General features: G+C 44.3%; 1 pseudogene; it reads left to right on the top strand.

Annotated features, from left to right (window-relative positions):
* The first annotated feature begins 3,642 nt into the window (after window positions 1–3,642).
* On the top strand, window positions 3,643–22,407 carry LOC123484093 (annotated as a pseudogene).
* The last annotated feature ends 63 nt before the right edge of the window (window positions 22,408–22,470 follow it).

Genomic DNA, 22,470 nt, shown 5'->3' with positions numbered 1-22,470 from the left:
TTGAAGTTCAAACAATGTATGTACAACATCCATCTAGGTCTACTAAACCCTATCACTCTTCATGTCATTACAGTAGCACTCAGCAGGGTCGTAAGAAACCGGGAGCATCCGGTTTTCAGTGGAAAAGCAGAGAAGACACAAAGCCATGAAAACCGGTAGCTTCCGGTTTCTTCCGACCCGCTCAGGCATTTGTTTTACGCCTGCTAAATTAGGTAAATATAGTAGTAGGTGTAGAATCTGCTGTTCCACTTTGGGTGTAATGTACTACCCTCTAGTGGTTATTGGTGGAGCTAGTCGCCAATGGCAACAAGTCACACAGGTTTCCTATTGAAGATTATCTAACCGTAGTGGTCTTATTTTAAGGCTTATTATTTTGCTGTCCGTTGTAAGTAGATTTTCATGCCCTTCTTTTTATAAGGCACTGATGATACCAAAGATTTCAGTTTATTTCTTCCTAATCAATCAGTTTGATCAAGCACAGGAGCACCAGAGCTATAGATTGAGATCCCAATGGGCACACACTGGTTGAATCATTGTTGTTTCCACGTCATTTCAATGAAATTACATTAAACCAACGTGGAATAGACGTTGAATTGATGTCTGTGCCCAGTGGGATGGCTCTAAGAGGGATCCTGGGATTTTAGAGCCAAGGTTTGGTTAAAAGACCTGTCTTGATTTGCCCGGTTCTCCGCTGCAGAGTGATAGAAGGGTTGGAGACTGCTTCCATAGGTTAAATTCTCTGTGGAGCTCTAGTGCACTGTGAAAAATGCCTGACCAAAACTAGACTACGTTTGCAGGGTTATTGGATGATTGTTAATGAGAGGTGTGTGTTTGTTGCTTTAGCGTTTACTTTTTGACATTGACGGGGGACCATTCCTTTCCAAAGTCTCCTTCTTTAGAACGTCTTCTCATCATGCACTCCTTGTTTTTTGTTGATTGCAAAAAGAGTGAGAGAAAAGGAGAGACCAAGAGGGAAGGAGGGAGTGAGGGAGAGACCTTGATCTCTTGATCGCTCTGTATTTATTTATTTATTGTTATTTATTGTGGCTTTCCAGTTGAAACTGTGTGTGTGACCTGACCCAAGGTATCCACAGTGACCTGACCCAGGGTATCCACAGTGACCTGACCCAGGGTATCCATAGTGACCTGACCCAGGGTATCCACAGTGATCCGACCCAGGGTTTGACACAGTGACCCGCAGCACCACTCGGCTCGGTCCCCTTCTGGCACAGTTGAAGTGCTTCGTACCTGCTTCCTTTTGAGTCTAAAGAGAAACTGCATTGTGCTTAAAGTGACGGCTAAGAAAGACCCATACACCCAGTGCCCTGTTGGGTGATAGGTCCTCTGTTGGCTATTCTTCCTCCTTTTGCATTTGTTTTGCACAACACATCACACCCCGAAAAGGTACTGCAATAATACCAGCACATTCCATCCTCCGGGGTAGAAAGAAGGGATCAGAAAAGAGAGAAGGAAAAGAGACCGACAGCCTCTCTCTCTCGCTCTCTCTCTCTCTCTCTCTAGAGCACAAGCCATTTGACACTTTCAGTTAAAGAGATAAGCATCAACTGCACTTAGGGAGAGAACTGTGTTGTTGATTCAACATGTACTGTATGTTATTGTGTAATCTGTCAAAGCTGTGTGTATAAGTCACAGATAGGCCCTTTAGGGGGCCTGTCTCTAGGAGACCAGTGGCCATCTTGGGTGGCGCATTACAGGAGTAAGGCTGCTTTGCTTACAGATAATCAACTATTTCTTCAAAGTCTGTCACTCTTTAGGTGATAGTGAGTTATGTTTTTCATTTACAACTAGTTACGAGGGCTGTAACTCTAGCCTTATGTAGCTGTAGCATACTGGACATGTGTGTGCTATCCATCCCACGCTATGTAGAAAAAAACTTTCCTTGTTTCTGATTTATTTGCACTAAAATTATTGAGAGCTTTTATGTTTTTGTTTCACCTCCTTATCCATTCCATGACGTCACTCAGTATCGTTTATGATTGTAAGAGAAGATATCTATATATCGTTCCTTAAATTCTTGATAATAACATTTGTCTATTTTGTCTATATTCTTTCTACTGCGTAGTGTAATAATGATGATAAGAGATTGCTATGTAAAGGGGTGAAGCTGCCTTGGTCTTTTGTTTTGTTTTTGTGCTGTAACTATTCTCAGGAAATCTTGAGCAATGTACTAAGTAATTATGCAAAATTGTGGGGGAGATATGCTGTGTATGTATGTAGCCTATGTATGTTCATACATGTGTCTGAAGGGGGTAGTGAAACCTTTCACTCAAAAGTACGGTTTCAATATAACACCTTGTACCACATGCGTATGAGGAAGTAGGATAAAAGCAAATCCAGAAGTAGTAAAGATATACATTTGTATGGTAAAACGTGTACCATGTAGTGTACATCAATTGAAACCCGCCAGTCACACACATTGTGCTGAAAGGTTTTCTATGCGGAGGGGTGTTGCTACCAGCATTTGGAGAGCTTGGTGAGTGAATGAGAGATAAACAGTACGCCAGCTGTGAAGCGTTGTGTTTTTCTATGGGACTTTGTGTAGTTTTCTTTGGCTTTGGTGAAGGGATCTGGGGTCTGTTTTGAATAGAGACCCCACTATCAGGGATACATTTTTGTCTTTCTGTTTTTAGTGGACCTTCTGTCAGAGATATTAATTCATTTTCCCATAATTTGTTTCAGATAATGTAAAGAAAACAGATAAATAAACAAATATCTATCTCTGTCTGTTTGTGTTGTTTGTTTGACACTAATGCATGGTTCCATATCCATAGATGGTAGCCTAGGCCTAGGTAGGCCTAATGTATTAGTCTACAGCCTGCTTCCTGCTGTATTACATTGTAGTAAATTAGTTGTAATTTGGAACTTTCATTTAGTGCATTTATTTAGCCAATACAAGATCAGAGCCTAACTGAAATTCCCAATGCAATAGATTTCCCACAGCAAAATGTTTTCAATTATAGTAGATTATTATGGACAACAAAAATATATGCACTGAGTAGGCCTTACTTCTTAGCTGCAGTCTTTCACATACACTGTAGCCAGAAGCACTTCTGCCAATGATGCAGGGAGGAATGTCAGCCAGCCTCGACACCTGTGGCTTTGGGTTGTCGCAGGCACACGGGCCACAGAACGTCATAATCTGATTAGCAGCACTAGTTGAGTTAGCTAACCCAACTAGCTAGCCTGGCCAACAACCGACCGCACTGCTAACTAAACTGAATTTGGGAGTGTTTTGTCATTTTTGAGACGGCAGTGAACAAATCAAGGAGAGAAGCAACGGCCCAAAGAGGGAAACCTTTCAGGTTATCAACAACATCCTTGGTCATCTAATGACAGCGTCAGGAAGGTGAATGGAGATTAGTTAGCTAGAACATTCTTAGCAGCACAAATTAGCAGCTAAATTAGCTCAACTAGGCTAATTTAACTGGACCAGCAACCGTAAATAAGCTTTTTAAAATTTGTTTGGCCAAATGTACATAGAATAAGTTGCCATATGCTGCTTAAGGTATCTTATATAAAACGTTATTAAAGTATAGATTCTTAAATGAGCACTAGGCCAATAACTGGCTAACTGGACTAGATATCTAGTTGGCTACAAACAAAGTTCCCTTCACTCTCAGGATGCTGACGCTGCGCTGGATGCTAGGAAGCGCAGGTGCGCACTCGGCGGCGGCGCAGCAGTGCCTCTCGCCCCATCTGGCCCAGCGCTACAGCACCGTGGCAAAGCAACAGGTAGCCTTCTCTCACCTAGTGTAGTTTAAACCATTTCTGTTTTCTAGACTAGGCTACAACTGCCTATGTCTCCATCTAGCCTATTATCGTTACATAAATTATTATGTGTGTTTATCTGGGTTGCTAGGAGAATCCAAAGAAGACTAAATTTGGTCCCTTGAGTGATCAGGACCGGATTTTCACAAACTTGTATGGCCGTCATGACTGGAGGTAGTAACATCCCAAACGTAACATCACTGTGCACATACACACTCTGGATACCATCAAATCTATGCACATACAGTACTCTTGCCCCCTTCTTAACCATCCATAAAGTGTCCTCCTCTCCTTGTCCCCTTCCCTTAACCTACCCGAGAATACATTATATCTGAAAACAACACCTACACCAAGTACATAGGAAGTATTAGGGGATAGTGGCCTATTTAAAACGTGTTGATGATCACAAGTTTACTGGAGAACGGAGACCAAGTAGAGACTTTCGGACAAGGTGGATAATTGTATAATATAAGGCAGTTTATTCAGAGGTAAAGATATCTGTAAATAGCGTGCACGGACCCGTTCGTCAATCTCGTAGGGAGATATCTGAGAGCGAGCCCCTAAACATTGTGTGCTGACATTTTATACAATAAAATAAAGTAGGTTGATTCTAGTAGTTCTGATCTTCTGATTGGTCCTGATGAGTTGGTCGAGGTCACCTCCATTGCATTGGCTCTGAGTCGGGTTCTCTGTCTTCAGATGTTCAGCCTAAGAGAAGGGGGTTTTTGTGTGTGTGTGTGCTTAACAATGATGATGTGTGTGTGTGTGTGTGTGCGTGTGTGTATGTGTGTGTGTGTGTGTGTGTGTGTGTATGTGTGTGTATGTTTGTGTGTGTGTGTGTGTGTGTGTGTATGTGTGTGTATGTTTAACAATGATGATGTGTGTGTGTGTGTGCGTGTGTGTGTGTGTGTGTGTGTGTGTGTGTATGTGTGTGTGTGTGTGTGTGTGTGTGTATGTGTGTGTATGTTTAACAATGATGATGTGTGTGTGTGTGTGCGTGTGTGTATGTGTGTGTGTGTGTGTGCGTGTGTGTATGTGTGTGTGTGTGTGTGTGTGTGTGTGTGTGGGGGTGTGTGTGTGTATGTCCTCAGAGCAAGAACTCGTGAGTTGGGAGAACTGAGAGACCTATGGCGTGGGTGTTGCCCATAGCCACCTGCTGATAAGGCCGACAAGATAGAAGTCTTTGTGCATTGTATTAAATACAAAGGCCCAACACAAGATGGGTCATGCACAAGATTTTAGTCAGACCAAGCTATAACATTATATATTTACTACGACAAATCCCTCTCTTCACGTCTCCCCAGAGACGTGACCAAGTAACAGTAAAGAAGGAAAACTTAAGACGTGACACAAGCTAACAGTGTAATTGGCAAAATAGGGAAAACTTTATCAGAAGATAAAGTTTTACATTCCCCCTCTTCACGTCTCACAAGAGACGTGACATAAAGCTTAAATGCTGCAATTTGGCAAAATAGGGAAAACTTTATCAGAAGATAAAGTTTTACATTCCCCCTCTTCACGTCTCACAAGAGACGTGACACAAGCTTAATAGTGCAATTGGCAAAATAGGGAAAACTTTATCAGAAGATAAAGTTTTACATTCCCCCTCTTCACGTCTCACAAGAGACGTGACAAAAAGCTTAAATGCTATTCATCATCCAGATATCCTTGGTCAGCATCGTCAATAGCAAGCAAAGGAAACATCTGACCGTTATCTGCAGGATGTGGATCAATAGCGGTGGTTATAATCCTGGTTGTCAGCGTCCGTATGCATGGAATGCAACAGCATCCACAAAGCACTAGAATTGCAGCAAAAACAGAGATGGATACAAGTATAGAAGAAACAAGCGTTTTATATTTACCAAACGCATCCATCCAAGAGTCCCACATTGAAGTATCCACCCCTGAGTGGCTCTTCATTTTGCCATTAAGAGTTCGTAACCCTTCCAGGGCGACAGTCAAGCTGCCATCTGTGGCTGTATTGTTGGGAATAAAGGTACAACATTGTTCACCAAACATAGCACATACTCCTCCTTTTTCAGCCAGGAGCATGTCGACAGCAATAAGATTTTGGAAAGCCATGAGAGAGGTCGCAGCCAACTGGCCATGCACCGCCTCAAAACCTTGTTGTGTCCAATTGCCTAATTTTTGAACATTAAAATGGACATAATTGATTCTGTCAACATTTTTATTAATCGTGCACCACCAGCAAAATGAAGATTCAAAACCTGCGGCTACTTGGTCAATCAATTTATACTCATCTGGTACCCCCCTAGGGACCCCAATTGCATCAATGTAGGTTGGGTCCCCATGAGTAGGGCCCACAGCGCGCCTGGTCCTGGTAGGAATTAAGTCAGACACATGGGTCACCAGCTCCTGAACACCTGTTGGATACACAGAAATTGGTAGCAAAAGAGAGACTAGTGCACAGGTGCCTGTGGCATTTCCAGGCAGTCCATCAAACAGACGAACGCCTCCACACCACCACCAGACATCAGCCCTGGAAACAGGTTTAAACTCAGTATTAGGCGTATAGATAAACCGACACCATCCAACAGGTAACATACCCAACAATGGTAGTCCTTTCGTGAGATTAACACAGGTAAAGTTAGCTCTAGCCACCTGATAGGAAAAAATTGGTTTCTTAGTTACTTTAGTAACCAAGGGATGAATTACGTCCCATAGTGTACAATTGGCGGAAGGGTTGTCATGTTTCATGACAGACAGGAAGCATTCTGGCGTAATGGCGGCAGGGATAATGCGAAGCAATGGCCGTGCCCCCATACAAACCACACAACTCTGATGAGTCACCCTTGCCGCTTCCTCAGTCAACAAGAGCCAGTTGTTAGAAAGGCCGGAGACACCTGTAGCGGTCAAGATTGCATCATCCAAAGTAGGTGGAGTGGTAACCATGGTAATTGGTCCCCATCTACCTCTACCTGTGGGTTTCACAATGTTTTTTCTATCGTCCTTAATTGTAGAAGTGGAAGGGTCGGGTGTTGATACAAAACAAACAATCAAGTTCCATTTAAAATAGTATATATAAAATGGAGGCCTATTTCGACTATATGGACCAGTGTCCATATATGGAGCCAATATGAAATATTGGCAGCCCTCCCTCTGTCCTGGTGGGATAATTAACTTCAGGCCATTTTGTTCTTTGGCCAATGTAAGTCCCCTTCGCCATAATAAGACGTTCCGTCCTGTTGAATAACTTGACCAATCAAGACCTGTCTCGGCGACTAGGTTTTTCCAGGACCATTTATCCAAACCCCCCAATGTCATGTACCAATGATATTGGACTTGCCATAACTTCCTGTTTTCATTCTGCCCAGTACTTTCCAACATTCCCCAAGGGACGGTGACAGTGGTGGTAGTATTTATAGGGATACATAGGGTGGTACTTCTAATTTGGTTGGTAGTACAGTTTTGGTCGCTATTAAAAACATGTCGTTTTCGTAAGGTATGGGTGTTTGTTCTGACGGTGGCATGAGATGTGATATTATTAGGACTAGTGATATTAGTATGTGGATGTGCTGGTTGCTGTATTAGCCATGTGAAAGTTCCCATGGAAACTCCAGTGACTATAATGAAAATAACAAACAAGGGACCAGAGATACCCAGTCTCTCCCAGGGAGGTCTATGTCTCCTCCCAGGGCGAAGCCCTCCAGTCTCTGTTAATGAGAGTCTCCTCCACATTCTCACAGACTAGGAGCCTCTGTATTTGGTGCCGAATTTAGGGCGCTCAAGTCAGCCCTGACCTCAGTCAAAGTTCTGGAAGGAGTTGGTGCTGGTGTGCAATGTGTAAGGTGGTGCCATGGTGCGCCCAATTTACCTTTGACCTGGACTGAGTGTGAAGTAACCTCCTTCACTTCGTACGGTCCAGTCCACCTGGGTTCTTGCCACTTTCTCTTGTGGACCTTAACCCTCACCCAGTCACCAACTTTTACCTTCAGCGGCGCCGGATCTCCCGTCAGCTCCCCCTCTTGGACCTTGTGAATCTGTTTGGAGAGAGCTGCAGAGAGTTCCGTTAGTTTTCTCACATATTCAGACATTACAATTTGTTGTACATCAAGGGCGGGCATATGACCTCCCTCCCTTGGTGGACCAGGCATGACCCTACCAGTCATAATCTCATGTGGAGAGAGATGGGTGCCTGCTCCTGGAGAGGCTCTCATGGCCATCAACGCCAGGGGCAGAGCTTCAACCCACGTCAACTTTGAACCTGCACATACCTTGGCTATCTTAGCCTTCAAAGTTTGATTGGCACGTTCCACGAGGCCCTGAGATTGCGGCCGGTACACAGACCCAAACTTGTGCACAATGCCGAACCTCTCCTCCACCTGTCTCAGGTGTTGGTTACTGAAATGGGACCCGTTGTCGGATCGGATTTGTCTTGGAACCCCATACCTTGGTATGAGTTCAGTCTGCAGCCACTTAATGACCGACCTGGCATCCTCACGTGCTGTTGGTATTGCCTCAACCCATTTGGAGAATCGATCTACCATTACCAATAAGTACCTTTTCCCATTAGTTACATTATCAGCCCCCATGTCAGTGTAATCTATGCTAATGTCCTGAAAACATGCATTAGGTACTGGGTATGAACCCATGGGTGGTTGGAAAGGTTTCTTTGGGTTGTGGCTGCCACAAATGCTGCACTCATCACAAAACAAGTCTGTCATGTCCTTAATGTGTGGGTGCCACCAAATATGGGAAACCTTCTGTAAAGTTTTGAGTTTCCCTTCATGGGTGGGCCCATGAGCCTCACGTATCAGCTCGGGGCAGAGATTAGCTGGGGCCACCAACCTGCCGTCATGGCATCTCCAAAGTTCATCAGGTCCTTTGGTGGCTCCCATCTGTCCCCATACCGAGTGCTCATACGGGCCCGCTGTGAATTGTAGTTCCTTTATGTGTTGGTCTGTGAGTTCTGTTCTAGCTGGTTGAGTCTGCAGCACCATCTGTCTTGGAGTGTAGCCCCCAGCTTTCTTGGCTGCTTTGTCAGCTGCGTCATTTCCCTCGCTGACTTTGTTCTTGAGTTGCTGATGTCCTTTGCACTTCATGATGGCCACCTGCTCAGGTAGTGAGACTGCTTTTATCAGTCTCTCCATTTGTGCCTTGTGTTTGATCGGAAGGTTTCCTGTTGTGGTGAAGTTACGTCTGACCCATTGTGGTCCATCTGTATGGACTGCTCCATGAGCATATGCTGAGTCAGTGTAGATGTTCACAGTCTTTCCTTCAGCCTTTTCCAGGGCTTGAGTCAAACCAATGATCTCGGCTAGTTGGGCTGAGGCAGGTTGTGGGATGATGTCTGATTCCAGGGTCACGTGTGACCCGTCTGGAAGCTGCTGTACCACTGCATATGCTGCTATGTTCCCTTCTTCTCCTCTATAGCAGCATCCATCGGTGTACAACCATAGATCAGGATTGGTAAGGGGGTTCGTTTCCCAAGTCTGGTCGCAGTTTCAGTTCCTGTGCCGCCCTCTCTTCGCAGGAGTGTGCCAACCCTTCTTCTGCATTGAGTGCGTCTGCCATGTTTTTGTCGGTGTTGACAAAAGTAATGTGTGATTGGGTGCATTTATTCTGGATTTTGTTATTTCTTTCAGCGCTGAACGTGAATTCCTTGCTCATCAGATATGCTGCAACCCCATGGTGCGTATGGATTTCCAATTTGTGGCACATTACCAGGTGGGCGGTTTTTTCAATAGCTTTTGCCACTGCAGCCACGTACCTGGAACATGTTGTCTGACCTGCTTCAATATGGTCCAACTTAGAGGAATGATACAGTACTCTTCTCTCCCCCTCTTGTTTCTGAAAAAGGATGGAAGAAGTGAACCCCTCCTTTTCAGAAACATCAAGATGAAATTTGTTTTTGTAGTCGGGTGCTGTCAGAGCTGCTGCCACCGAGAGATCGGTTTTTAGGAGAGCAAATGCTGTTGATGCTTCAGGTGTCCAGGTAAGTGAGGAGTGTAAGTTTCTTGGTCCTGCTTCTCTCACTATTTCTCTCAGTGGTTCAGTCCTGGATGTGTAGTCAGGGATGTGGGTACGGCTGTACCCTGTCAACCCCAGGAAGGACAACATGCCTGACACTGTGATGGGACGTGGATGATGGAGTATGGAATCTCGGTGGGATTTCGAGAGACCAGCATCGGTATATGGGTTGACATCATTGTCAGTCACATTAAGTGTACAGTGTATTTCAGCTTGAGGAGTCTTGTATGGGTGAAATGTGTAAATGAGTTGTCTCAGCTGGTTGAACTTGAATTGAACCTCAGGGGTTCCTTGGCCGGATTCGATGCACTTCAACCAGTATATTTCTTGGGTCAGGGAGAGCACTGGAGTTGGGATGATGGGTAGCATCAGCACCCTAACTGGATGAACTGGTGTGGAGGTAATGGGATCAATGGAAACCTCCACACCCTTTTCGGTAAGGTAGATTGAACATTTCAGTTTGCACAATAGGTCCCTTCCTAATAGGTTGATTGGACAGTTGGGACAATATAGGAATTGATGCTTCAAATTGGAAGGGCCCCATTGGAAGAGCAATGGTATGGTCTTGTTTTGTGCTTCGGGTGTTCCTGATACCCCCACCACCTGTATTGATTCCGAAGAGAGTGGTTGACGAGATCTTATGGCAGAGTACGTACATCCTGTATCTACCAAAAATTGGTGGGTAACTCCCTCCACTTCACACATGACAGTTGGTTCAGTGTGGAGTGGAAAATGCTGACCCCCATTCCCGTTCTGTGGTGGTGGGCAGCTTCAGGGCCAGGGAGGATATTCGTCTGACATGCCCTGGAAGGTAGGAGCTGGCTGCTGGTTAGGCTGTTGGTTTGGGTCTTGTTGTGGGTGGTTATATGCTGGTAGGGCAGCATGTGGCTGGTACATCGGTCTTGGGCCTCCTCTTGATCTGAAGGCATAACCTCTACCCCTGTTTGCCAGCCAGTGTTGCTGTTGCGGACTAGGTGGTAATGGACACCATCTGACAGAGTGTCCATATTGATGACAATTGTAACAGGCCCCCCCATTACCTTGTGGCCTTGGCCGTCTCCATTGAGTCTGGTATTGTGGGGGTCCTCCCCTTCCTCTACCTCTCCATTGTGGTGTACCTCTGCCTCTTCCCCTCCATTGGGGTTGATGGTTAAATTGTGGGTGTTCCTTACAATCACGCCTAAAATGTCCAGCTCCTCCACAATTGTAACACAGGTAGTTCCCTCCTCTTGGAGGACCTAATGGGGTGCCCTGCTGAGGCCATGGTCGTGGTTGTGGGCCAAAAGTCATGGTGCCTGTTAGGCTGTATAGTGAGGTGGGGCCAGGAGTGGTGCTGGTACTGGCCTCTGGGGAAGCTGCTTCAGTGGCCACACACATCGTATCTGTTTTCTTTGGTTGCACCCTCCTGCTCTCCACTATTGCCCATGTCCCTATTCTCAGCTCTTCCTCGGCTTTCTCAACTGCCACCTCTAGTCCTTTCTTCATAAAGGTGAGTTGCCCTTAGACGGGGCACCCCCGCTAAAGTAACCTGCCTGTGTCCATTTGAGTTTCACTCCCTCCCACACTTTCTTCACTGTCTTATACTGTTCTTTCCCTCCCGCTCTATCCTGTATTTTTTGATCTAGATATTCATTAAATTTGAGTTTTGGGACGGTAGTGGTTGCCATGGTTATACAGTTTATTAGACTATCTTGGTGCTCTTAGCCCGTCACTGGCCGAATCCAGCAATGTATTCTTGGCGCTGACTGAGATTTATCTCTGATGTCCCACCCTCGTACACAAAAAATGTTCAATACTTTATTATTAGGAATTATTTTGCAAAAGGTATTATTGTTTTTCAATTATTCGAATTATTATATATTTTCCCAAAAGGTATCAGAACCGCCCTTTTGGAACAATATATTAACAAACCCGAGCGCTCCCAAAACAATCATCAATTTAATCCCAGGAATTATTTTGCAAAAGTTATTATTGTCTTTCAGGTACTCGAGCTATTATATATTTTCCCAAAAGGTATCAGAATCGCCCTTTTGGAAGAATATATTAGCAAACTCGAGCGCTCCTAAAATAATTATCAATTTAATTTTGGGAATTATTTAGCAAAAGTTATTATTGTTTTTCAGGTATTCGAGTTATTATATATTTTCCCAAAAGGTATCAGAATCGCCCTTTTGGAAGAATATATTAGCAAACTCGAGCGCTCCTAAAATAATTTATCAATTTAATTTTGGGAATTATTTTGCAAAAGTTATTATTGTTTTTCAGGTATTCGAGTTATTATATATTTTCCCAAAAGGTATCAGAATCGCCCTTTTGGAACAATATATTAACAAACTCGAGCGCTTCCAAAATAATTATCAATCTAATTTTAGGAATTATGGAAATACCAACACCACAAGAGGGAAAAAGTTCAAGTCAGCTTTTAGCGCAGCGGCTACATAACAGGCAAAATAGGACTCAGTGGTCCTCTTAAAAGTTATCAACTAGTTAGTCTCATGAAACGGCCAATCTTACACAACATTCAGGTTATCATTTCAACAATTACATTTTTCATTACATATCAGCATCAACACACGAATTCAGTTTGAGTTCCTCACAGTACATATAGTTGAGTGCCACGTCAACCAATTGCCCGACTATCTGAACTTGTATTTTTATTTTTATTTTTTTTGATTCTCCTCAAGGAGACTCCCAGTCGTTTAAACCATTCAACTGGCGTCTAGTCGGGAGAACCTTTTCTGGACTTGGATTCTCACGGAATTAACTCAACCCGACTATCTGAATCTTTTTATCAAGTCACCAGATCCTTCTCTTGTGGATCAAATAAAAGGGTCCATCGCTTGTGAACCAAAACCTCTGTAATAGGCTCCTCACTAGAAAGCCGCAATTCAACAGAAAATAAAACCACTGTAACTAGACTTCTTCTCTTAGAGTCACATTTCAACAGTAAAAACCTAAGATTTCAGATATCAACAGTAAAAATAAAAGGGTCCATTTCTAGTGAACCAAACCTCTGTAAATAGACTCCTCACTAGAGAATCACAATTCAACAGAAAATAAAAGTCGGTCCTCCTCTTGTGAACCACTGTAACTAGACTCCTCTCTAGAGAGTCACATTTCAACAGTAAAAAGCCTAAGATTTCAGATATCTTTACACATGTGCCTTTTGAGTCATAATAGATATGTTATAAATTTGACAGTAATCCATACTCACGCCCAGTACTACTGATCATAATTTGGTTTATCCTACAATACAATATGCAGATTTTGTTTTAACAGGTTCTGCTTACCTTTGTATTGACGTCGGTTTAGATCAGTTTCCTGAGGCGAGCTGGATTCCCGGCTGCTCCTGCGGACAGGTCACCCGTCCTTTCAGATCCGTCTCTTACTTGTCTCCTGTCTCTATCAACTTTTATGGACCGAATTCAGAGTTAGAAAACCACCCTCTGCTACCAATTTTGTTGATGATCACAAGTTTACTGGAGAACGGAGACCAAGTAGAGACTTTCGGACAAGGTGGATAATTGTATAATATAAGGCAGTTTATTCAGAGGTAAAGATATCTGTAAATAGCGTGCACGGACCCGTTCGTCAATCTCGTAGGGAGATATCTGAGAGCGAGCCCCTAAACATTGTGTGCTGACATTTTATACAATAAAATAAAGTAGGTTGATTCTAGTAGTTCTGATCTTCTGATTGGTCCTGATGAGTTGGTCGAGGTCACCTCCATTGCATTGGCTCTGAGTCGGGTTCTCTGTCTTCAGATGTTCAGCCTAAGAGAAGGGGGTTTTTGTGTGTGTGTGTGCTTAACAATGATGATGTGTGTGTGTGTGTGTGTGCGTGTGTGTATGTGTGTGTGTGTGTGTGTGTGTGTATGTGTGTGTATGTTTGTGTGTGTGTGTGTGTGTGTGTGTGTATGTGTGTGTATGTTTAACAATGATGATGTGTGTGTGTGTGTGCGTGTGTGTATGTGTGTGTGTGTGTGTGTGTGTGTGTGTGTATGTGTGTGTGTGTGTGTGTGTGTGTGTATGTGTGTGTATGTTTAACAATGATGATGTGTGTGTGTGTGTGCGTGTGTGTATGTGTGTGTGTGTGTGTGTGTGTGTGTATGTGTGTGTGTGTGTGTGTGTGTGTGTGTATGTGTGTGTATGTTTAACAATGATGATGTGTGTGTGTGTGTGTGTGTGTATGTGTGTGTGTGTGTGGGGGTGTGTGTGTGTATGTCCTCAGAGCAAGAACTCGTGAGTTGGGAGAACTGAGAGACCTATGGCGTGGGTGTTGCCCATAGCCACCTGCTGATAAGGCCGACAAGATAGAAGTCTTTGTGCATTGTATTAAATACAAAGGCCCAACACAAGATGGGTCATGCACAAGATTTTAGTCAGACCAAGCTATAACATTATATATTTACTACGACAAACGCCATCTATATTTCCCATTGTGTCCCCAGCCTGAAGGGTGCTCTACGTCGGGGTGACTGGTATAAGACTAAAGAGATCCTCCTGAAGGGGACAGACTGGATCCTGAACGAGGTCAAGGTGTCTGGTCTGAGAGGGAGAGGAGGAGCTGGCTTCCCCACCGGCATGAAGTGGGGCTTCATGAACAAACCCAGTGACAGCAGGTAAGAAAGAGAGCGAGAGAGAGGGAGAGTACGTGTGTGTATAACAGTGGCGGTCGGTGCCATTTTTTTTATAAGCATGGCCTTATTTATATTACAGCATATTGGATGACTGTAATTCATATTCCATTCACATTTTAGTCATTTAGCAGACACTCTTATCCAGAGCAACTTACAGTTAGTGAGTGCATACATTTTCATACTGGCCCCCTGTGGGAAACAAACCCACAACCCTGGCGTTGCAAGCGCCATGCCCTACCAACTGAGCTACAGGGGACTCACCCAGCTCAATGTAACATCGATAGGTTTAGGCTACTACATTATACTCACGTTTTCCCTATACCCATCATGAGGTTGCTACAACCTAGCCTATGAATGAAAGTTTACCATGTACGCTAGGTGCACAGGTCGAGAGAAATTTGAGTAATCAAGGTGACAGACATTGATACATTCAATACCGCCTTGTACACTCTAGCCTGCATCTAGCTGATCTAGGGTGTAATCATTAGTTCAACAGTTGCAAATTGGAGTTACTATTGAACAAATTCAGGTTTATCCCCAGTTTGTTCCGTTTGCGTCCGTTTAATAAAAGTTTTCAACAGAATCGGCGGAATGAATACAAATCAAATCAAATCAAATGTTATTTGTCACATACACGTGTTTAGCATATGTTATAGCGGGTGTAGCGAAATGCTTGTGCTTCTAGCTCCGACAGTGCAGTAATATCTAACAATTTTACAACATATACCCAATACACACAAAAAAAGTAAGGAATGGGATTTAAGAATATATACATATATGGACAAGCAATGACAGAGCGGCATGGACTAAGATACAGAAGAATATTATAGAATAGAATGCAGTATATACATATGAGATGAGTAGTGCAAGATATGTAAACATTATTAAAGTGACTAGTGTTCCATTTCTTAAAGTGGCCAGTGATTTCAATAGGCAGCAGCAGCCTCTAATGTGCTAGTGATGTCTATTTAACAGTCTGATGGCCTTGAGATAGAAGCTGTTTTTCATTCTCTCGGTCCCAGCTTTGATGCACCTGTACTGACCTCGCCTTCTGGATGATAGCGGGGTGAACAGGCAGTGGCTCGGGTGGTTGATGTCCTTGATGATCTTTTTGGCCTTCCTGTGACATCGGGTGCTGTTTGTGTCTTGGAGGGCGGGTAGTTTGCCCCCGGTAATGCGTTCGGCAGACCGCACCACCCTCTGGAGAGCCCTGCGGTTATGGGTGGTGCAGTTGCCGTACCAGGCGGTGATACAGCCCGACAGGATGCTCTCAATTGTGCATCTGTAAAAGTTTGTCAGGGTTTTAGGTGATAAGCCAAATTTCTTCAGCCTCCTGAGGTTGAAGAGGCTCTGTTGCTCCTTCTTTACCACACTGTCTGCGTGGGTGGACCATTTCAGTTTGTCGGTGATGTGGATAGGGGGGTGCACCCTCTGCTGTTTCCTGAAGTCCACGATCATCTCCTTTGTTTTGTTGATGTTGAGTGAGAGGTTATTTGCCTGGCACCACACTCCCAGAGCCCTCATCTCTGTAGGCAGTCTCGTCATTGTTGGTAATCAAGCCTACTACTGTTGTGTCGTCTGCAAACTTGATGATTGAGTTGGAGGCGTGCTTGGCCACGCAGTCATGGGTGAACAGGGAGTACAGGAGGGGGCTGAGCATGCACCCTTGTGGGGCCCCAGTGTTGAGGATCAGCGAAGTGGAGATGTTGTTTCCTACCTTCACCACCTGGGGGCGGCCCGTCAGGAAGTCCAGGACCCAGTTGCACAGGGCGGGGTTCAGTCCCAGGGCCTCAAGCTTAATGATGAGCTTGGAGGGTACTATGGTGTTGAATGCTGAGCTATAGTCAATGAACAGCATTCTTAAATAGGTGTTCCTCTTGTCCAGATGGGATAGAGCAGTGTGCAGTGTGATGGCAATTGCATCGTCTGTGGATCTATTGGCACGGTAAGCAAATTGAATACACCCCTGATCACACGCAAACACAGTTCACTTTCATAGCAGCAGCATACAGTACCAGTCAAAAGTTTGGACACACCTACTCATTCCAAGGTTTTTCTTAATTTTTACTATTTTCTACATTGTAGAATAATAGTGAAGACATCAAAACTATGGAATAACACATATGGTATCATGTAGTAACCAAAAAAGTGTTAAACAAATCAAAATATATTTTATATTTGAGATTCTTCAAAGTAGCCACCCTTTGCCTTGATGAAAGCTTTGCAAACTCTTGGCATTCTCTCAACCAGCTTGATGATGTAGTCACCTGGAATGAATTTCAATTAACAGGTGTGCCTTCTTAAAAGATAATTTGTGGAATTTCTTTCCTTCTTAATGCATTTGAGCCAATCAGTTGTGTTGTGACAAGGTAGGGGTGGTATACAGAAAAGAGCCCTATTTCGTAAAAGACCAAGTCCATATTATGGCAAGAACAGCTCAAATATGCAAAGAGAAACGACAGTCCATCGTTACTTTAAGTCATGAACGTCAGTCAATCTGGAAAATTTCAAGAACTTTGAAAGTTTCTTCAAGTGCAGTCGCAAAAAACATCAAGCGCTATGAGGAAACTGGCTCTCATGAGGACCGCCACAGGAAAGGAAGACCCAGAGTTACCTCTGCTGCAGAGGATATGTTTATTAGCGTTACCAGCCTCAGAAATTGCAGCCCAAATAAATGCTTCACAGAGTTCAAGTAACAGACACATCTCAACATCAACTGCTCAGAGGAGAATACGTGAATCAGGCCTTCATGGTCGAATTTGAGATTTTGGGTTCAAACCGCTGTGTCTTTGTGAGACGCAGAGTAGGTGAACGGATGATCTCTGCATGTGTGGTTCCCACCGTGAAGCATGGAGGAGGAGGTGTGATGCTGTGGGGGTGCTTTGCTGGTGACACTGTTGGTGATTTATTTAGAATTCAAGGCACACTTAACCAGCATGGCTACCACAGCATTCTGCAGCAATACGCCATCCCATCTGGTTTGCGCTCCAGGCTGTGTAAGGGCTATTTGACCAAGAAGGAGAGTGATGGAGTGCTGCATCAGATGACCTGGCCTCCACAATCACCCAACCTCAACCCAATTGAGATGGTTTGGGATGAGTTGAACCGCAGAGTGAAGGAAAAGCAGCCAACAAGTGCTCAGCATATGTGGGAACTCCTTCAAGACTGTTGGAAAAGTATTCCAGGTGAAGCTGGTTGAGAGAATGCCAAGAGTGCAAAGCTGTCATCAAGGCAAAGGGTGGCTACTTTGAAGAATCTAAAATATTACATCTATTTTGATTTGTTTAAGACTTTTTTGGCTACTACATGATTCCATATGTGTTATTTCAAAGTTTTGATGTCTTCACTATTATTCTATAATGTAGAAAATAGTAAAAATAAAGAAAAACCCTGGAATGAGTAGGTGTGGCCAAACTTTTGACTGGTACTGTACATACACCATGATCCCTTTGATCGTTGGATAATTTCTTCTCGCATCTACATGCTCTCCTCCTCTCACCTTTTCGCTTTGCTTGTGGACTCCAGTGCACAACACATCAGCTGTCTGTAACCAGGCGAAAAAACCTTTCCAAGCCAAACCTTCATATCATAACCGCTAACCGCAACATACAGCCTACATCGTTGTCACCATATTATAATGAAATAGTCAACATAGGTACTAGAACTAACGTGTTAGTAAACCCTCTACAATCATGCAATACAGTGTACAGTCAGCAAGGAGTTTAGTAGTTACACCGGCAGGCCCCGGTGGCAATAAATTAATACAACCAAAAGCTTACCTTGACTTGGAAGAGTTCCAGTGTTGGATAGCCATAGTCAGCTAGCTAACATAGCATACCTCTCTGAGCCGGTTGTTTGAGTAGGCTAAACTAGCTAGCTGCAGTGAAAGTGAAAAAAATACCAAATATAACTAGCTCTCTCTCTCGCTCTCTCTTGCTTCTCCTTCACTTTTGAATACATTTATTTGTTCAAAACTGTTCAACTATTGTCTTTCTCTCTCTTCGAGTGAACTACTCACCACATTTAATGCACTGCAGTGCTAGCTAGCTGTATTTTATGCTTTCAGTACTAGATTCATTCTCTGATCCTTTGATTGGGTGGACAACATGTCAGTTCATGCTGCAAGAGCTCTTATAGGTTGGAGGACGTCCTCTGGATGTTGTCATAATAACTGTGTAAGTCTATGGATAAGAGCGTCTGCTAAATTATGTAAATGTAAATGTAAATGTCTATGGAAGGGGGTGAGAACCACGAGCATCCTAGGTTTTGTATTGAGTCAATGTACCCAGAGGAGAACGGAAGCTAGCTGTCCTCCGGCTACACCATGGTGCTACCCTACAGAGTGCTGTTGAGACTACTGTAGACCTTCATTGCAAAACAGTGTGTTTTAATCAATTATTTGTTGACGTGAATATATTTAGTATAATTTTATCTAAAAAGGATCACTTTTGAAATTTTTCACTATTTAAATGTTTCTGAAATTCACGGCGGAGGATGGTCCTCCCCTTCCTCCCCTGAGGAGCCTCCACTGGTGTATAACATACAGTATCTGTATCTCAGGCCTAAGTACCTGGTAGTGAATGCAGATGAAGGAGAGCCAGGGACATGTAAGGACAGAGAGATCATGCATCACGACCCTCACAAGCTGGTGGAGGGCTGCCTGGTGGCTGGGAGGGCCATGGGAGCCCGCGCCGCTTACATCTACATCAGAGGAGAGTTCTACAACGAGTCCTCCAATACACAGGTCAGAGTTCTATAACGAGTCCTCCAATACACAGGTCAGAGTTCTACAACGAGTCCTCCAATACACAGGTCAGAGTTCTATAACGAGTCCTCCAATGCACAGGTCAGAGTTCTATAACGAGTCCTCCAATGCACAGGTCAGAGTTCTACAACGAGTCCTCCAATACACAGGTCAGAGTTCTATAACGAGTCCTCCAATGCACAGGTCAGAGTTCTACAACGAGTCCTCCAATACACAGGTCAGAGTTCTACCACGAGTCCTCCAATACACAGGTCAGTTCTACAACGAGTCCTGCAATTCACAGGTCAGTTCTAAACGAGTCCTCCAATGCACAGGTCAGAGTTCTACAACGAGTCCTCCAATACACAGGTCAGAGTTCTACAACGAGTCCTCCAATACACAGGTCAGAGTTCTATAACGAGTCCCCCAATACACAGGTCAGAGTTCTACAACGAGTCCCCCAATACACAGGTCAGAGTTCTATAACGAGTCCTCCAATACACAGGTCAGAGTTCTATAGCGAGTCTTCCAATACACAGGTCAGAGTTCTACCACGAGTCCTCCAATACACAGGTCAGTTCTACAACGAGTCCTCCAATTCACAGGTCAGAGTTCTACAACGAGTCCACCAATACACAGGTCAGAGTTCTACAACGAGTCCTCCAATTCACAGGTCAGAGTTCTACAACGAGTCCTCCAATACACAGGTCAGACTACCTGCTTAGGCTGGTTAGAGTCCTGTCCTCTCCTGTCTCCTCCACACACGAACACTTACAGTATGTCCTGTCCTGTCCACCTGGTGGCGATAAACGAGGCGTATGTAGCAGGGTTGATAGGCAAGAACGCGTGTGGCTCTGGGTACGACTTTGATGTGTTTGTGATGCGGGTAGCAGGAGCCTACATCTGTGGGGAGGAGACGGCCCTCATCGAGTCCCTGGAGGGCAAGCAGGGGAAACCCCGACTCAAACCACCCTTCCCCGCAGACATAGGTGAGGAAATTACCTACCACCTTTGACCTTGATCTTTGACCCCTTTCTCCTGTCACTCCTTTCTAACTTACCTGCTAACATAGGTAAACACCTACCACCTTTGGATTTACCTCCTTCTTGCCAAAAAAGAAACAACCAAAAGAATGATAATATGGTCTACCAAAACTCTAACAGAAAAATGTGTAGTTTCATGTTATCACAGGTTGCTTTACATGTTGTCACATTAACTTCACATGTGATCACATGAAAACATGAATGTGGTTCATGTGGTTTTTTTCCATAAGGGAAGTGTACATTGCATTTCTGACAGTTCAATTGTTTTCTGTAGATTATACTGTGAAAAGAAATGCTCTTCTTATTGACTTTCTCTCAATGTACCACATTGTCTTTGGGTCTCCAGGGGTGTTCGGATGCCCAACAACGGTTACTAATGTGGAGACGGTTGCCGTGGCACCTGCTATCTGTCGTCGAGGTGGAGCGTGGTTTGCGAGCTTCGGGAGAGAGAGGAATGCTGGGACAAAGCTGTTCAACATCTCTGGTCATGTGAACACTCCGTGTCCATTCCTCTCAGAGAACTCATAGAGAGACACGCAGGTGTGTGTGCGTCTGTGTGTGTTCGTGCAAGTGTTAGTGTGACAGGTTTTCTAGTACTGCCTGTATTTGTGTTACTGTGTGTGTATGCCAGAGTGGGTATATTATTGGTGCTGCTGATATTTGTGCGCCTGACACTCCCTTCCCCTCGTCTCTGATTGGTTCAGGAGGTGTGAGGGGCGGCTGGGACAACCTACTGGGAGTGATCCCTGGAGGCTCCTCCACACCCATTATCCCTCGCTCTGTGTGTGATGATGTCATGATGGATTTTGATGACCTCGTCCGCGCAGAGTCCGCTCTGGGCACCGCCGCCATCATCGTCATGGACAAATCTGTAAGCATGCACTCACGCACACAGTATTTACTTTATATTGATTAACATTGTTTTATAAGAACAAATCAAATTTTGAAGAATATGTGTGTACTCCATTCTCCCAGACTGACGTAATCAGAGCCATCGCCCCTCTGGTTGAGTTCTATAAACATGAGAGCTGTGGCCAGTGCACCCCCTGTAGGGAAGGTAAGGTACTACATGCTCTGTATTTTACATTTTAGTAATTTAGCAGATGCTCTTATCCAGAGCAATTAGGGTTAAGTGCCTTGCTCAATGGCACATCTGCAGATTATTCACCTAGTCTGCTCGGGGATTCGAACCAGCGCACCTAACCGCTAGGCTACCTGCCACCCTATATTATTTTGATAATATAATGTCCACAGGTTTTGCTTCTATATAGCTTATTGCTCAAACATAAAACTCCATCTCACTTCTGATAATTTGATATCTGTGTGGCACAAAGACAACCAGGTAACTGGGTGGTTAGTTGATCTCTCTCTCCCTCGCCCTATCTCTCTCTCCCCCCCACACCAGGAGTGGACTGGATGGATAAGATGATGTGGCGGTTTGTGCGTGGCGACGCGGCCAACTCAGAGATTGATATGATCTGGGAGCTGAGTAAACAGATTGAGGGCCATACCATCTGTGCCCTGGGGGACGGGGCCGCATGGCCTGTACAGGTGAGACTTCTGGGGGACAGGGCCGCATGGCCTGTACAGGTGAAACTACTGGGGTCAGAGGTTAGACAGGTACAGGTGAGACTACTACGGTCAGAGGTTAGACAGGAACAGGTGAGACTAATGGGGTCAAAGGTTGATACAGGAACAGGTGAGACTACTGGGGTTAAAGGTTGATACAGGTACAAGTGAGACTACTGGGGTCAAAGGTTGATACAGGAACAGGTGAGACTACTGAGGTCAAAGGTTGATACAGGTTGTTAGACCGGGGTGAAGAGTTAGATGAGAACGGATGTGGAGATACTAGTGAAGTAACATCCTGACCCCCACCTCCTTCTCTTCCTTCACTCCAACCTTCTCTTCCACTTTAGGGTCTGGTCCGTCACTTCTGTCCGGTCATGGAGAGCCGCATCTCTGAGTACCACAAGAAGAACCCTGCCAGGGAGGCTGACATTGAGATGATCTGAGCTGAAACAGATATCAGGCTGAGACTGAACTCCCTGGTCTTAACATTCTGATCTTACCATTCCTCATTTCAAATAATTTCCATTGCTTAATGACTGGTTCACAGTTCTTCAGTTTTATTGGATATTTACAGTATGTTAATGAACCTAGTACGTATTCAACACCAACCTACTTTGTTTGTTTTTGTTATTTACCCATGTATTTATCATGTATTTATTAATTTGTTCATTCATTTGTTTATGTACTTCAGA

This window comes from Coregonus clupeaformis, unplaced genomic scaffold (assembly GCF_020615455.1).
Source record: "Coregonus clupeaformis isolate EN_2021a unplaced genomic scaffold, ASM2061545v1 scaf0195, whole genome shotgun sequence".
In the NCBI taxonomy this organism is placed as follows: domain Eukaryota; kingdom Metazoa; phylum Chordata; class Actinopteri; order Salmoniformes; family Salmonidae; genus Coregonus; species Coregonus clupeaformis.
The sequence above is the reverse complement of the archived record's forward strand: the minus strand, read 5'-3'. Positions and strand labels throughout refer to the sequence as shown.